Raw genomic sequence first — 19,318 nt, forward strand, 5'->3', positions numbered from 1 at the left:
GGCTCTGAGTCCTGAGCCTGGGCGGAAGATGGGCCCCATTGCCCTCTGCAGTTTCCTGCCTCTGTCCGTGCGGCTCGGCAGAGGAGCCTGCCGGCACCCGCTCACAGCCAGGGAAGATTAAGCAATAAACATTCCGCCTGTGGAGGAGCCTGGGACTCAGCTTTGCAGTCCCTGCGGAGCTATCTGTGTGCTCCAGCCGGCTCTCACCACCTAGGGGCCCTGTGGAGTCCCCAGTGCCAACTCCTAAACCTGACGCAGCGCACCCCAGGCACCACAGGAGGTGGACACTGTGGCCTGTGCCTCCTCACAGTACCCTTAGTGACCCTAGCACTTCCCAGCTAGAGCAGGAGAACCTCCAGTGGGGAGTGGCTCCCACCGGTGTATCCTCCGACCACAGGCTCAGATCTACAGGCCTGCAGGGACCTGGGAGGGCTTGGTCAGCTGAAGAGCATTCCCACCACCACCACCACCACCACCACATAGCCCCGCTCCGGAGCCAAGATCAGCACCACATCTTGGGACGTGAATTCACCCACCTCCATGCTCTATTAGGCATCACCAGCGCTTAGAGGGAAAGGGGGAAATTTTTAGATACATACATCTACACATCCTCCATCTAGCATTGTTTTTTGTTGTTTTTGTTTTTTTTTGTTTGTTTGTTTGTTTGTTTTTGTTTTTTTATCTTCCTTTCTGTTACTTTCTGTGCTGTATTCGCTCTCTCCTTCCTTCCTACTTTTTCATTAATGCTAGTACTTCTCTTCTGCCCCTTTTCTATAGATTCTCCTTCTCTCTCTTTTTTCTTCTCCTTCCACCTCTACTATTTTCACAGCTTGTCCCTCTTTTTTAATAGAGTCTCCTTCCTCTCTCTCCAATTTTTTCTTCCTCTGCCCAATATTGTGTTAAAAACTATTTCTAAATTGTTAACCTTTTAAATCCTTTTTATTACTAACCCCCCTCCACCCCAAAAAGGGGGCTGCTAAGGGTACCCTGTCAAACCTGGTCAAAGCAGCCTGAGGGCACTCACTGAGGCTCCAGCCCCCACTCCAGCTGCTGAAACATCTCACCACTGTGGGTCACCAACACGACGGAGAACTAGGTCTACACAGCAGTCTGACCCACCCTTAGAGTAGGTCATAGGCAATCGCCTGAAAGAATCCTTAATAATAATATAGATAAGGTTATCCTGGTCTCCCAGAAGCATGGGGCCTATGGAAGGATCAAGAAAGAATCAACAGATCACATCACTCCCAACCAAAGAAAAAACAAACAAACAGAGAAACAAGGCACTTTAACAGACCTAACGTCGCTCATAGAAGAAACAGATATAGATCAGCCACAAAAGGAAATCTTCAGAAGTCTGCTCGCAGTCATACAGGAGGTGAGGGAAGCAACCCAGAATAAGAATGCAATGATAGAGGGGATGAAATGCACAACAGAGGGGATGAAGTCCACAATAGATGGGATGAATTCTACCCGCCAAGAGGACCTGCAGAAACGAACAGAGGAGGTAGCAGAAGCCACACAAAAGGTCACAGAAGCTGCGTTTAGGCTTGAGGAGGCTGAGAATCATATCAGTGAACTCGAGGACCCTCAAACAGAATGAAGCAAGCGAGAAAAACAATCAGCTAGGAAAATTAAAGAAACAGAAGATAGCCTGAGATCAATGACAGATGCTATGAAGAGGAATAATATTCTAATAATCAGTCTACCGGAACACAACACAACACACAAATCGACAGCCAAGATAGCAAAGGAATTTCTGGAAGAAAAATTTCTCAACCTAACAAGGGAGAATCAGACGCTCATACAGGAAACAGAAAGGACACCAGCTAAGCTAAATCGCAAGAAGAACACGCCAAGACATATTATAGTAAAAATATCCAACTTAGAGGAAAAAGAGAAAATGTTATAAGCAGCAAGAGAAAGGAAGACAGTCACATACAAAGGAGCGCAGGTAAGAATATGCTCGGACTTATCAGCTGAAACCATGAAGAGGAGGAGAGAATGGAGCAACATCTTCCAAAAACTGAAAGATTAAAATGCCTATAACCTATCCCCTGACAAGTTATCCATTAAGATAGAGGGTAAGATAAGGGTCTCCCAGGACAAGGAAGAACTCAAACAATATACTGCAAGTCACCCAACCTTGTGGAATATACTGGCTGACTCACTATGGCCAGAGGATCAAGCTCCAACTAGAACCATCAGGAGACCACCATATAGCCCATCTCAATCTAGAAGCCAACATGCCAGCAACAGGTACTAGGACAACAGGGTCTCAGATGGAAAAGAGGACATGATAGAAATGCTCCACTCTAACACAGCACACTGATATGAAGAGTAAAGACCCAAAACACAAAGCAGGGTATGGCAATTATGGAGCCAGAGATAGTAATAATTACTCTGAATACCAATGGGCTCAATTCATACATTAAAAGAAAGAGGCTGGAGGACTGGCTTAGAAAACATAATTCATCAATCTGCTGCCTGCAAGAGACACATCTTAAGCGCACAGACAAGTACATGCTAAGAATAAAGGGCTGGCAGAAAGTTTACCAAGAAAATGGTAACTCCAAGAAAGTAGGAGTGGCTATATTAATCTTCGACAAAATAGACCTCAAGATCCAAAACAAAAAGAGACAAAGTGGGACACCACATAATGCTCAAAGGTTCAGTAAACCAGGAAGCACTTAGCATATTGAATATTTACGCACCTAATAATGGTGCGGCCAATTTCATCGAACAATTAAAAAATGACAGAAGAAATCACGGAATCAAAAATAATAGTGGGAGAATAACCAACAATCTCCTGCGACATGAATGGGTTCAGGCCCAGATCAGAGAGGATATTAGGAAGTTTCTAGAAACTAACAAGTACGGGCATACAACATATCAAAATTTATGGGACACTGCAAAGGCAGTTATCAGAGGTAGCTTGATATCATTGAACGCATATATGAAAAAAGAAGAAAGGTGTATGACAGACACGTTAACACAAAACCTTCAACAACTAGAACAGAGTCAACAGAACAACCCCTCCAATAGCAAGAGAAAAGGAATAATAAAAATCAGGGCGGAGTTAAACCAGTGAGAAGACAAAAGAACAATGCAAAGGATTAATGCAACTAGAAGCTGGTTTTATGAACGAATCCATAAAATTGACAGTCCTCTGGCAAAGCTTACCAAGGATAGAAAGGAGCAAACATCAATAGCCAGGATGAGGGATGAATCGGGGGCAATAACAACAGACTCCAATGAGATAAAAAGTATAATCACAAGGTACTATGAAGGTTTGTATTCTAATGAATTCAGAAACCTGGAAGATAAGGATAAATATTTAGAAAAACAATCTCTCCCTAGATTATCTGAGACAGAGATCAAGAACCTCAGCAAACCCATAGCGAAGGAAGAAATAGAGAGTGTCATCAAAAACCTACCAAGGAAAAAGGCCCCAGGGCCAGATGGCTACACAGCAAAATTTTACCAAGCATTCAGGGAAGAGCTGACACCGATCCTCCACAAAGTATTCCATAACATAGAAAAGAATGGCAAGCTCCTAAACTCATTTTACGAAGCCAGCATTACTTTGATACCTAAACAGGACAAAGACCACACAGGTATAGAGAATTATAGAGCAATATCTCTAATGAACATAGATGCAAAATTCTTAACAAAATATTGGCCAATAGAATACAAAGGTATATAAAACATATCATCCACCACTACCAGGTAGAATTCATCGCAGGGATGGTTTAACATCTGAAAATCCATCAATATCATACACCATATCGAGAAGAAAAAGGATAAAAACCATATGATAATATCCATAGACGCAGAAAAAGCATTTGACAACATCCAGCACCCATTCCTAATCAAGACAATCAGGAAGATAGGATTGGAAGGTAAGTTCCTCAAGCTCATACATGCTATCTATGAAAGACCAACAGCCAACATTATAGTCAATGGAGAAAAGACAAGAACAATCCCACTGAAAAAGGGTACAAGACAAGGATGCCCCCTGTCCCCTCTTCTATTCAATATCATTTTGGAGGTTCTGGCTAACAACATAAGACAGCGGAAGGACATCAAAGGGATCCAATTGGGAGAGGAGGAGGTGAAACTATCACTATTTGCAGATGACATTATCCTATACATTGAAGACCCCAATAACTCCACAGTTGGAGTACTCACAGCGAGAGAGGAATACAGAAGAGTAGCAGGATACAAGATCAATAAACAGAAGTTGGTAGGTTTTCTATACACATCAGACAGGGCCATGGAAGAGGCGATTAAGAGGGAAGTACCCTTCACAGTAGCCAAGAACAAACTGAAATACCTAGGAATATATTTAACAAAAAATACTAAAGACCTATATAAGCATAATTATAAAACCCTATTACAGGAAACCAAAAGTGACCTCCACAAATGGGTGGCCCTCTCCTGCTCATGGTTAGGTAGGCTTAACATAGTAAATATGACAGTTCTTCCTAAAGCACTTTACAAGTTCAATGGTATACCAATCTAAATACCATCAACCTTCTTCAAAGAATTGGAAAAACTGACCACCAACTTCATATGGAGAGGGAAGAAACCCAGAATTATCAGAGAACTCCTCAAGAAGAAGGACACAATTGGAGCACTCACCCTACCTGATTTTAATGCCTATTACACAGCTGCAGTGGTCAAAACAGCATGGTACTGGCACAATGATAGACACTCAGACCAGTGGAAAAGAACAGGAAGCCCATGAGTAAAATCATCAGCATATAGATAACTGATCTTCGACAAGGGTCCCAAAAACATCAAGTGGGAAGCGTGTGCCCTCTTTAATAAGTGGTGCTGGAAACAATGGATATCAACATGTAGAAAGATGAAACAAGATGTTTACCTCACCCCATGCACAAGAATACACTCAAGGTGGATCACAGATCTAGAAGTCAAATCCCAAGCCATCAGGACAATTAAGGAGGGAATAGGGACTAAGCTCAGAGCACTGGCCCAGGGAGCCCATAGGCTCACTGCAACAGGGAAGGGTATACACACAGGTGAACTGGAAATTGACAAATGGGATATAATAAGAATAAAGCACCTGTGCACCTCAAAAGACTTCACCAAGAGGGTGACGAGACAACCCACAGACTGGGAGAAGATTTTTAGTAATGACACATCAGACAAAGGGCTCATTACTAAAATCTACAACACCATCGTGACCTGCAAAAAGAGGAAAACAGTTAACCCCCTAAGGAAGTGGTCAAAAGAACTGAAAAGAACTTTCACAAGAGAGGAGACCCATATGGTCAATAAGCATATGAGAAAGTGCTCGAAGTCCCTTGCCATCAGAGAAATGCAAATCAAAACAACCATGAGATACCACCTGACACCCCTGAGGCTAGCCCAGATCAGTAAATCAGAGAGCAACAAGTGTTGGAGGGGCTGTGATGAACTAGGAACCCTCCTCCACTGCTGGTGGTCATGCAGATTTATACAGCCACTGTGGAAACAATCTGGCGATACTTAAAGAAAATGGAAATTGATCTACCTTATCACCCAGCCATCCCTCTACTGGGCATATACCCAGTGGAAGCAGCACATAAAACACAACAAGTCATATGCGCTCCAATGTTTATTGCGGCACAATTCACAATAGCAAAGACTTGGAAACAGCCTTCGTTTCCATTGATAGACGAGTGGATTATTAAACTTTTGAACATACACACAATGGAGTACTATGCAGCGCTGAAAAGCACGGATGAGCACATGAAGCACGTTATTTCATGGGAAGAGCTGGAAGGAATTATGTTAAGCGAGGTAAGCCAGACCCAAAGGGACAGGTACAACATGAGTCCCCTGAGGTAAGTACAATCAGCATGACAGAAATAGAAGAATAAACATCCATCCCACAATAAACGGGGGGAAGCATAGATAGTTGGAGGGAGGGCAGACCACACTTAGGGAGGTACATGAGAGCCCAGCATAAAGAAGGAGTAGTGGGGCAGGGAGAGGGAGAACCGGGATGGGGAGAATCCGAGTGGATGGTATGGAGGGGGGAACAGGGTACTAACCCACCAGGGGAAGAGTATCGGTTGTGTCCCCACAGAACTGGAACATGCATATGGACCCCACCACGACACACCAAACAAGGAGGTCAACGTTAAGTATGGAGGACTACACAAAGAAGTTGGACGACATGCTGGCCCAAGCCAGAATTAGTCTGACCCCCACATTCGAAGGGAATACCACAGAAAATGAAAATAGATTATCTGGAATGGGAAAGGAACTGACCCACCACACCACATCCAGAAGGAAGCTAAAACAAAGGAAGGAGAAAGGACGTAGTGGAGTACACCTGGGCCCACCAAGCCCACAGGACGATAGCCCAGCTTGAAGGGCCCATCGTACAGAGAGGACCATACAGCTGGCTACACTGCGAGATGTGACATCCTGCACCAACCCATGGCCCTACACGGGACAACACCTGAGACACAGTGGGGGAAGTGCGACTGAGCTGACCCCACCACACTGAGGCAAACACTGGGGGCGTGCAAGGGAGCAGTGGGGTAAGCAGAGCAAAGAGATCCCGAGGGAGTATAAAGGATGGACTTTGGGGCCAGGACGTGGCACCACACAAGGTTCATCTGGTAAATACTCCTAAAGGCCAACAAACTGACCTTGAACTATTAGCAATTTTTCTTTTATTTTTTTGCTATCTTTTTGCTCTGTCTTTTTTTTTAACCTTGTAAATTTTGTATGTTAGTGGCTTTTCTGATTATCAGCGTGTCGGTGTTGCTGCTGTCGAAGCCATGTTCATATGTGCCACTTAGGCACTGTCAAAGTCTTCTGCATTTGTATGCACATGTTACTATATCAGCAGGTCCACCTAGACAAGATAGGCTGGGCAAACAATGAGAGAAGAAAATAACGGGACCAACGGTCCTGGAGGGACATGAGAGCGTGGGAGGTAGGGGAAGGGAGGAGGTGTTGGCCAACACAGGGACAAGGGAACAGCGAGTGGTTCAAAACCAGAGAAGGGAGGGGAGGGGAGGACTGGTAGGGAGTGACCAAGGGCAAGGTAACTGAGAGGAATTACTGAAACCAGAATGAAGGCTGAACATGGTAGTGGGATGGGAGAAAGGCAAAAGGAAATGGAGGAAAGGAGTAGGAGGCAAAGTGCATACAGAGAAGCCTAAATACAGACATGTACATATGTAAATATATTTATGATTATGGGGGCAATATACTTATGTGCATATATTTATAGGTTCAGTAGTAGGGTAGCAGATGAACATTGGGACTCCTCATGCATACTCCCCCAGTACAATAGCACTTCGCCCTGCTAAACGGTCATTGCATGATACCCACCTTCCCGACATGATCACTGAAAACAGACGTGTGTGTAAGAAAACGTGGTGAAGAAAGCTGATGGTGCCCGGCTATCAAAAAGATATAGCGTCTGGGGTCTTAAAGGCTTGAAAGCAAACAAGCGGCCACCTAGCTCAGAAGTAACAAAGCCCACAGAGAAGAAGCACACAGCCTAAGCGAATACAAGGCATTGAATGGACCATGAAGCAGACACCAAGGAACAAAAACAATCATTGTGTGATCACCTTCCTCACATAATCGCTGAAGACGAAGTTGTGCATAAGCAAGTGTGGGGAAGAAGGCTGATGGTGCCCGGTTTCTGAGAGATATAGAGTCAGGGGACTTAAAGGCTTGAAAGCAAACAAGCAGCCATCTAGTCCAGAAGCAACAAAGCCCACACGGTAGCAGCACACCAACATGGGTGATTGTGAAGGGCAGAGGAGACCAGGTCTCAAACAACAAAGGCGGGGGTGGGGGTGGAAATCACATCACCGTGAATGAGGGGGAGTGCGTGATGGGGACCCAATGCCCATCTGTAGACAGCTGGACATCCCTTCCAGAGGGATAGTGGGGAGGAGATGAGTCACTCAGGGTTCAGTGTAGCAACAATGAAACTCAAAACCTTCCTCTAGTTCCTGAATGCTTCCTCCCCTCCCAATTATCATGACCCCAATTCTACCTTGTGGACCTGGTTATACCAGATGATGTACAGTGGTGCAGTAGGGATCTGGAAACACAGGGAATCTAGGACGGATGAACCCCTCAACACCAGCGGTAGGAGTGGCGACACCAGGAGGGAAGGGGGTGTAGAAAGGGAGAACCGATCTTGGAGATCTATGTGTAACCTCCTCTCGAGGAGATGGGCAATGGGAAGGTGGGTGAGGGGAGATGTCGGGCAGTGTAAGATAAGATGTAATAATTATTTATAAACTATTAAGGGACAAGAGGAAGGGGAGAGCGGGGAGGGAGGGGAAGGGGAAAAAAGGGAAACCGAACTGATTCCAGGAACCCAAGTGGAAGGTGAATTTTGAGAATGAAGAGTGCAACCAATGTATAAGGGTGCTTTGCTCAATTGATGTACGTATGGATTGTGATAAGAGTTGTATGAGCCCCGATAAAAAGATTTATTAATAAAAAAAATAATAATAATAATAAGCAAATGCAAACAAAAATCTAATAAGATCACCAGAGAAGCTGAAGAAAACTTAAGAGCTATGTCTGATGATATGAAGTGGAACAACATTAGAATTATTGGCTACCCACAGGAAGACACAACAAAGAAATCATCTACAACAATAGTAAAAGAATTCTTGGAGGAAAACTTCCCCCGCTTCATGAATGAAGACCAGGAAACCATTCAGGAGGCTGAAAGAACATGAGCTAAGCTGAATCCCAAGAAGTCACCAAGGCAAATAATAGTTAAACTAACCAACTTTGACGAAAAGGAGAAAATTATGAGAGCAGCTAGGGAAAAACAAGCAATCAAATATAAAGGTTCTCAAATTAGAATATGCTCAGACCTATCAGCAGAAACTGTAAAGAAGAGGAGAGTGGAGTACAATATCCCAAAAAATGAAGGAAAACAATGCAAACCCAAGAATACTCTAACCAGCCAAATTATCGATCAAGATAGATGGAGAGGTCAGTGTCTTCCTAGAGAAGGAAAAACTCAAAGAATGCATTAAGAGAAACCCAGCTCTACAAAAGATCCTTGTTGATCCAGTGTGGGCAGAAGAACAACACTCATCAAGCATAAGTAAGAGACCAACACATAGAACAACCTCACCCAGAGGGCAACATAGAGAAAACAGACCCCAAGATAGCATTAGCTTAAGAATGGAAAGAACTCAAGAATGATACACACACACACACACGCTCAACACACTAATGAGAAAGAAATGTAGGAAAACACCCAACGCAAAAGGTATAAGATGACATCACAGAGTCTGCAGATAATAACCCTGAATATCAATGAACTGAACTCAGGCATTAAAAGAATGAGACTGGCAGACTGGCTTAGAAAACACAACCCCATCAATCTGCTGCCTACTGGAGACACATCTCAAGGCTACAGACAAAAATAGGCTGAGAATTAAAGGCTGGAGAAAGGCATACCAAGTAAACAACAATTCAAAAAAAGCAGGGGTTGCAATCCTTATCTCGGATAAAATCGACCTCAAAGTGAAAACAATAAAAAGAGAGAAGGAGGGACACTATATAATGCTCAAGAGCATAGTAGACAAAGGACCACTAAGAATTGTAAACATATATTCTCCGAATGAGAGACCCGCTACATATGTCAATCACACACTCCAAAAGATTAAAAAATAAATCAAAGCCTCAACCATTACAGTGGGTGACTTCAACAGACTGCTCTGAAAAAGATAGATCACAGGGAAAGAAACTAAACAAGCAGGCTAGATATTTAAACACTAAAAATAGACCATTTGACATGATAGATATTTAGAGAGCTTTTCATCAAAATACAAAAAATACACATTCTTCTCAAGCCCACATGGCACATATACATGCTGAGGCATAAGGTGAATCTACATAAATTTAAGCACATTGATATCATACAGACCTCTGTCTCTGACCACTGTGCCATAGGGCTGGAAATCAATAAAAAGAAAAGGAAGAAACCAAGCACAAACAATTGGAAGATGAATAACTCTCTACTACAAAAGGAGTGTCTACTGGGACAGAGCACAGATGAAATTAGGATATTTCTAGAACCGATGAGAATGAGCACACGACGAACCAAAACTTATAGGACACAGCAAAGGAAGTTATCAGAGGAAGTTTTATAGCAATACATGCACACCTGAGAAAGGAAGAGAGACTCATGATGCTATGCTGGCACAAAATTTACAACAACTAGAGCAAGTCAGCAGGACAATCCTACTAATAGCAAAAGAAAATAAATTATAAAAATCAAGACTGAGATTCAGGAGAGGTAAAATATGAAAACAATGGGGGAAAATGCTGCTAAAAGTTGGTTATATCAGAAGCAACAAAGTCCACATGGAAGAACACACCAGCCTGTGTGATCGAGTGGTCCCAAAGGGATCAGTTACCAGACATCAAAGAACAAAAAATCATATCATTGACTGCACACCTCCATGATAGGATCGCTGAAGACAAATGGGTGCATAAGCAAATGTGGTGAAGAAAGCTGATGGTGCCCGGCTATCAAAAGAGATAGTGTCTGGGGTCTTAAAGGCTTGAAGGTGAACAAGCGGCCATCTAGCTCAGAAGCAAATAAGCCCACATGGAAGAAGCACACCGGCCAGTGCGATCACGAGGTGCCCAAGGGACCAGGTATAAGGCATCATGCAAAAAAAAAAGATATAAGTGTGTGTATGTATGTGTATATGTATATATGTATGTGTATATATGTATATATATATATATATCATATTAAATGAAGGGGGAAGTGCAGAGTGGAGACCCAAGGCCCAAGTGTCGACCAATGGAGATCCTCTCATAGAGGGGTTTAGGAGAGGAGATGGGTTAATTAGGGTGTCAGGTAATATCGATGAAGAACACAGCTTTCCCCCAGATCCTGGATGCTTCCTCCCTCCAACTACCATGATCCGAATTCTACCTTGCAGGGCTGGATAGGACAGAGGCTGTACACTGGTGCATATGAGGGTTGGAGGTACAGGGAATCCAGGGTGGATGATACCTTCAGGACCAAGGGTGTGAGGGACGATGCTGGGAGAGTGGAGGGTGAGTGGGTTGGAAAGGGGGAACTGATTACAAGGATCCACATGTGACCTCTTCCCTGGGAGAGGGACGGCAGAGAAGGGGGGAAGGGAGACTCCGGATAGGGCAAGATATGACAAAATAACGATGTATAAATTACCAAGGGCATATGAGGGAGGGGGGACTGGGGAGGGAGGGGGGGAAAAAAAGAGGACCTGATGCAAGGGGCTTAAGTGGAGAGCAAATGCCTTGAGAATGATTGGGGCAGGGAATGTATGGATGTGCTTTATACAATTGATGTATGTATATGTATGGATTATGTTAAGAGTTGTATGAGTCCCTAATAAAATGTAAAAGAAGAAAAGAGAAAAAAATGATTAGGGCAAAGACTGTACAGATGTGCTTTATTCAATTGATGTATGTATATGTATGAACTGTGAAAAGAATTGTATGAGCCCCAATAAATTGTTTAAAAAAAAAAGTTGGTTATAAAAACGGATAAGCAGAATTGACAGACCACTGGCAAATGTAACCAAAGAAAGGAGGGAACAAATTTTAATTGCAAGAATAAGGGATGAAAGAGGGGGCATTACAACAGAACCTAATGAAATCACAAGCATAATTAAACAGTACCATGAAGGATTGTACTCCAATGAATTTAACAATTTGGTAGACATGGACGAATTCTTGGATAAACAAGTACTCTCTAGACTATCCTTGATGGACGTAAAGTATCTCAACAGACCCATAGCAATAGAAGAAATAGACAAGGTTATCAAGGGATAATCAACATTTTAAAAATCCCTTGGATCAGATGACTTCACTGGAGAATTCTATCAAGCATTTAGGGAAGAACTAACACCACTCCTACTCTTCCAGAACATAGTAAAAGATGGCAAATTCACGAACTCCTTCTATGAAGTTAGTATAACTCTGATACCCAAACCTGGCAAGGATCCCACTAGAATCAAGAACTCCAGACCAATATCCCTACTGAACATTGATGCAAAAATCCTTAACAAAATACTATCCAACAGAATATAAAAGCATATAAAACAAATAATTCACTATGAACAAGTGGGATTCATACAAGGGATGCAGGGATGGTTCAACAGACATAAAAAATTATAAGAACCACATGATAATATCAATAGATGAAGAAAAAGCATTCGACAACATCCAACACCAATTCCTGTTTAAGACACTTGAGAAGCTAGGAATGGAAGGAAAATTCCTGAAGACAATACAAGCTATATATGAAAAACCAGCAGCCAACGTGGTAGTCAAGGGAGAAAAGACTAACACATTCCCACTGAAAAGGGGGACCAGACAAGGATGCCCCTTTTTCCCACTCTTATTTAATATTGTGCTGGAGGTTTTAGCTAACAGCATAAGGCAAAGAAAACATATCAAAGGTATTCATCTGAGGAAGGAAGAGGTGAAACTACCGTTATTTGCAGATGATATGATTTTATATATGGAAAATCCCAAAAGTTCCACAAGGGAAGTAGTGGAAGCAATAGAGGAGCTTGGCACAGTGGCAGGATACAAGATCAACAAACAGAAGTCCATCGGACTGTTATACGCATCGGATAAGACCACAGAAGAGGGGATCAAAAAGGTGGTACCCTTCACAAAAGTCAAACACAAATTGAAATATCTAGGTATATACCTGACAAAAAGAACAAATGATCTATATGGGGAAAACTACAGAACATTATTACAGGAAAACAAGAGTGACCTCAACAAATGGAAGGATACCCCATGCTGATGGGTTGGAAGACTCAATATACTCAAGATGTCAGTTCTGACAAAGGCACTATGTAAGTTTAATGCAATCCCAATACAATTACCCTCATCTTTCTTCAAAAAATGGAAAAACTGGTTACCAACTTCATATGGAGAGGGAAGAAGCCCAGATTTAGCAGAGAACTCCTCAAGAAGAAGCACACAATGGGAGGGCTTGCTTTACCTGGCTTTAAAACATATTATACAGCCACAGTTGTCAAAACAACATGGTTTGGTATAGTGACAGATACTCAGACCAATGGAAAAGAACTGAAAACCCAGAAATAAAATCATCAGCATACGGACAAGAGATCTTTGATAAGGGCCCCAAAAATATCCAATGGGAATCAGATTCCCTCTTTAACAAGAGGTACTAGGGAAAATGAATATTTACCTGCAAAAAATGAAGTAAGACCCTTATCTCACTCCATGCACAACTCAAGGTGGATCACAGACCATGAAGTTAAACCCCGAACTATTAGGATCATCAATGACGGTATTGGGAACAACTTGAGAACTTTGGCACAGGGAATACATTGACTATCAGAAATAGGGAAGGACACAAACACAGAGGAGGCACAAACTGATAAATGGGATATACTGAAGATAAAACAACTATGTACATCAAAAGAATTCATAGAGTCCACAGACTGGGAAAACATCTTTAGCAATGATACATCAGACAAAGGCCTTATTATTATCATCTATAATACTCTGCTAGCTTCCAAAAAGAAATAAACTAATTGCCCACTTGAGAGGTGGGCAAAGGACCTGAACAGCAGTTTCACAGGGGCAGAAATCCAAATGGCCAACAAACATATGAGAAAATGTTCCAGAACTTGAACCATATGAGAAATGCATATTAAAACAAAAATGGGGTACCACCTAACACGCTCAAAGGTAGCCTAATTAAAAAAATCAGAAAGCAACAAGTGTTGGAGAGGCTGTGGGGAGACAGGAACTCTCATCCACTGCTATCAGACCTGTAAGTATGTATGGCCACTATGGAAGTAGATCTGGCGATACCTAAAACAGATGGAAATTTAGTTACCATACGACCCAGGCATCCCTCGAATGGGTATATAACCAGAGGAGGCAAGAAACCAACCAATGCCAGTTATCTGTGCTCCCATGTCCATTGCAGCACTGTACACAAATGCAAGCAGGTGGAAACAACCCAAATTTCCATAAACTGACGATTGGATTAAAAAACTGTGGTATATACTTACAATGGAACACTACGCATCGCTACAAAGCAGTGATGAACTTATGAAGCACATCGTTGCATGGGAAGAACTGGAGGAAATCATGCTAAGCAAAGTAAGTCAAGCACAAGAGGATAAGAACAAAATGAGTCCACTAAGATAATCTTTTTTAAAAAAAATGCAAAAGGGGCATAGGGAAAAAGCTACTACATACAAACATTCCTGGAGTGTGGACCAGGTAATGTGGCAGGGACCAGATCAAATACATCGATACACATGGCAGACAACTAAAAAGGATACACATGGTAGACAACTAAAGAGGATGTGGGGGAAGGAAAAAAATAATAAATAATTTTTTAAATGAGGAGTGGGGGGTAGAGGAAGGGCACTAACTCACCCCCAAGGGGAGGGTATAGTTTATATCTCTTCAAGTGAAGAGGGAACAGACTTCAACCCAGTGCCCCAAGATGTGAATGCATCATGCCGGCGTGGAATAGGGAACCAGTGGAGACTTCTGTGGGGCTGGCCCCAATCCCAACTACTAAGTGGACACCTGCCCCTAACCCCAGAATAATTTATTTCAAAAGAAGGCATTTAAGCTGCAGCTCCAGGAGAGGGACATATCTGATCAAAGCACACAGGTGCTGATGAAGGGGGAGGAGGAGAGAGTAGAGTGCATCCTGGCCCACCAAGACTTGAAAACGATGACCCCAATTACAGCAGCCAGTCCACAGAGAGGCCCACATGGCCAGCCCCACTGTGAGATATGACACCCCTGACTGACCCATAGCCCTACAGAGGACAACATCGAGATACAGTGTGGGAATTGCATCCAATCTGATCACGCCACACCGAGGCAAAACACTCTGGGGCTGCAACAGAACAGCAAGGGAATGGAATGGTGAGGTCCCCAGGGAATAGTGAAGGTGGACTGTGGGTTCAGGGCGTGATGCCCCAACAGACTGGATTGGAAAACACTCCTAAAGGCCAACAAATAATCCTTGAACTAACTATAAGCTTTTCTTTCTTGTTATGTTTTGTTGTTGTTGTTTTGTTGTATATTGTTCCTTGATTTTGCTTTGTCTTGCTTTTTTGCATGTTATTATCTCCACAGGGCTGTCTAAATAAAATAGGCTGGATGAACAATCTGGATGAGAAAACAACAGGACCGACAGTTCCAGGGGGACATGGGAGAGAGGCAGGCGGGGCAAAAGGAAGTGGTGTTAACAAATTCAGGGACAAGGGAATAAGAAGTGATCCAAATTGGTGGTGAGGAGGGTGTGGGAGGCCTGGTATGGCATGATCAAGGGTCATATAAAAAGGAGGAATTGCTGAAACCCTGGTGGGGATTGAGCATGATAGTGTGCCAGGAGGAAAGTCAAGGGAATGAGACGAAAGAGTTGGGAAGCAAAGGGAATTTATAGAGGTCTAGAGAAAGACATGTATATATGCAAATATATTGTATATTAGGATGGGGAAATATATCTATGTGCATATATTTATAAGTTTAGTATTAAGGCAGCAGAAGAACATTGGACCTCCACTCAAGTACACCCTCATTGCAAGAATACTTTCTTCTCTTAAATTGGCATTGTATGATGCTCACCTTCCCGACACGACAGCTGAAGACAAAGCGTGTGAATAAGCAAATGTGATGAAGAAAGCTGATGGTGCCCGGTCATCAAAAGATATAGTGCCTGGGGTCTTTAAGGCTTGAAGGTAAACAAGCGGTCATCTATCTCAGAAGCAACAAAGCCCACATGGAAGAAGCACACCAGCCTGTGTGATCACGAGGTGCTGAAGGGATCAGTTATCAGGCATCAAAGAACAAAAAATCATTTCATTGTGTGCTCACCTCCATGATATGATCTTGGAAGACAAATTGGTGCATAAGCAAATGTGGCAAAGGAAACTGATGGTGAACAGCTATCAAAAGATATATTGTCTGCGGTCATAAAGGTGTGAAGGTAAACAAACGGCCATCTAGCTGAGAAACAATGAAGCCCATATGAGAGAAGCACAACATCCTGTGCGATCACGAGGTGTTGAAGGGATCAGGCATGATCAGAACAAAAAATTTTACAAGAGTTAATGAGGGGGTGAGTGCAGAGTGGAGATGCAAAGCCCACTTGTAGGACACTGGAGTTCCCCTTGAAGAGGGGTCTCAGGGAGGAGACGATCAAGTCAGGGTGCAATGTAGCAACGATGAAAAACACAACTTTCCACTAGTTCCTAAATGCTTCCTCCATCCCCCCCCCCCAACTTTCATAATCACAATTCTACCTTGCAAGTCTGGCTAGACCAGAGAATGTACACTGTTACAGATAGGAACCAAAAACACAGGGATTCCGGGGCGGATAATCCCTTCAGGACCAGTGGTGTGAGTGGCGATACTGGGAGGGTAGAAGGAGATTGGGTTGGAAAGGGGGACCTGATTACAAGGATCTACATGTGACCTCCTCCCTGGGGGAAGAACAACAGAAAAGTGGGGGAAGGAAGACATCGGACATAGCAAGATATGACAAAGTTATAATTTATACATTAAAAGGTGTTCATGAGGGAGGGGGATCTGGAAGGGAGGAGAACAAATGAGAAGCTGATGCCAAGGGCTTAAGTGGAGAGCAAATGTTTTGAGAATGATGATGGCAATGACTGTACAAATGTGTTTTAGAAAATTGATGTATGTATGGATTGTGGTAAGGGTTATATGAGCCCCTAATAAAGCAACTTATAATTTTTTCAAAAAGAACTAAGGTGCACTTGTAATGACTAAGTCACTCCTGATCCAAGTTGCATTTGAACTGTGGAGCTAGAGAAGAACATTGAAAGTACTATGGACTGCTGAAAGGACAAACCGATCTGTATTGAAAAAAATTAGAAATCTCCTTAGAGCCAAGAATGGAAAGATTCGCCATAAATACTTTGGACATTTTGCCAGAAAAGGCCAGTCCCTGGAGAAAGACATAAAGCTTGGTCAGTGAATGAGGCAGTGTAGCAGGGGCAGATGTGTCGACAGAGTGGGATTAGGCATAGAAGTGTGCTGAGAATGCCACCTGACTGTGCATTGTTTCGTTCAATGGTACAAAGGGTGACTATGGATTGGAGCCTCTGACTCACTGGCACCTAACAACAACCACAGACAACATCCGAATGAGGCCTGGTGATGCAGTGCTTCCACGATGGGCTGCTAACTCCAAGGTGAGCATTCAAAACCACCAGCCAGCTCTGAGGGAGAAAGAGGAAACAGAGATGAGGCTTTCTACTCCCATGAAGAGTTACAGTCATAAATGTCACTGAAGATAAGGACACGACAGCAATGTGCGGAGAAGAAAGCAGATGGTGCCTGGCTATCAATCAAAATAGTGCCTGGGTCTTAATGGCTTGTATTCAAACAAGCAGCCATCTAACCGAGAACTCAACTAAATCCACATGGAAGGAGCACACCAGCTTGTGTGATTCTGAGATGACAATTATAAATTCTAATAGGGTGAAAAGAAACTAAGATAAAATTATGAGAACCCAATTTGGAGAAGGCTAAGGAGGACAGTGGGAGCCCAAAACCCATCTGTAGAGTATCTAGTCAGAGTGATCCACTGGCAGATCCACGCTAGCCAAAGGCCAGAGTCCCGAACAGCCTTCCTATCAGGCAGAGTACATTGTATTCCTGATTATACGGGATTGAACTTGGTACCAGGCCAGTTATCTGCCTACAGACACCACCTGAATTTATACTGGGTGCAAGTATCTCTCTTATGTCCCATGAGAGAATTTTATCTTCCATGGCGTTTTGGAGGTTGATGAGGGCGGGGTTGGGAGGGATGTCTGGTCCATCTTGTGCACCATTGTGTTTTTGACTTCCTGCTAATATGATCTCATCCTTACCATGTTAGTGCAATTTGTCTTGCACTATTTCCTGTTGGATTTCCCAGCTGTGAAGCACAGGAGGAATGGATGTATGATGATAATAACTGATAGAAAGTGTTGTCAGGAATGCACAGGTGGGATGAGATGAAGACGGAAGGGAGATATCTGGAGTGAACTGTGAGGGTGGGAAGGGGGAGGGAGCACTAGAACTGGTACTGATGGTACCGTTCAATTTGAAGGGGATTTGACTATAGGTGGGAGGGGGCTCTTAGATAGATATCATGGTGATTACAGAACTCCCCTTGATGGGAATGAGCAATTGAACTGTTCAGTTGTATGATCTGTGAATTATGTGCCTATAAAACTTTTGGGGTAGGTAGGGAATAAGAAAAAACAAGTTAGAGTCTTGGAAACTCCCAGGATCAGGTCTTCCTTGTCTTATTGGATCACTATGAAAAAGAACTGATTTAATGCAGTGAGAAATGCTCCAATGAACTCCAAAGGCATCATGGGTTATGTATTGGACTGCTACCTACAAGGTAGGCAATTCAAACCCATAAGCTGCGACAAGGATTAAAGATGAAACGTTCTGTCCCAGTAAATGTTTACGGCCTCAGAACCCACCAGTCAGTCCAAGCCTGCCTGAGAGAGTCGTTATGTGTAAGATGTGACTCTGTGGCAGAATGTAAGTGAGTAAGATGTCCCCATGAGAGTGTGCTATTTAGAACAACACTAACACACCTCTGGAAAATAAGAGTCCCAAACCATGAGGTCAGAAGGTTTTAATTTTATTAATTTCAGCACATGGGGAAGAGGAAAATATTCCAAAATTTGTGTTGCTTAGAGTGTTGTTGGTTTTACACCAACACAGTAGAAATGCCGATGAACCAAATCCAGATCTTTATGTCTCATGATAGGCTAGAGAAAGACACAGGGACAAGGAGACAAGCATTAGTGCTGTTTGTACAATGGCAAATCTAGTTAAAGTACCACAATGATCTAGATTCTCTTTCTGAAAATCCTGCGCTTGAGAGTAATGCATTGAGCGATAATGAAAATAATTCAACCTGTCCTGGGTGTACGGCAGCTTACCCTTAGGGAGAGAGAAAGGTCACACAGAGGAGGACTGAAGGCCTTCCTACATCACTGAAGTCACGAGACTTCTCAGGCTGCAAAGCAGGCCTTCAACCAGTTTGAATCACTCCAGTCAAGGCCAAAGCTGAACTAGGACAGATCCCAAGTTTAAACTCTGGCTGATCAGTAGCAATGACCAGTAAGGGGGCATTCCAAAAGCCTGGAATGGGAAATTCAGAAGCGGTTTAGGGAGCCCTTTCAGGAGCCTGATATGCGACATTGCATTGCTGGCAGCACTGGACCAGACACCTGGACAGTGG

Source organism: Tenrec ecaudatus, chromosome 3, assembly GCF_050624435.1.
Source record: "Tenrec ecaudatus isolate mTenEca1 chromosome 3, mTenEca1.hap1, whole genome shotgun sequence".
Lineage (NCBI taxonomy): Eukaryota > Metazoa > Chordata > Mammalia > Afrosoricida > Tenrecidae > Tenrec > Tenrec ecaudatus.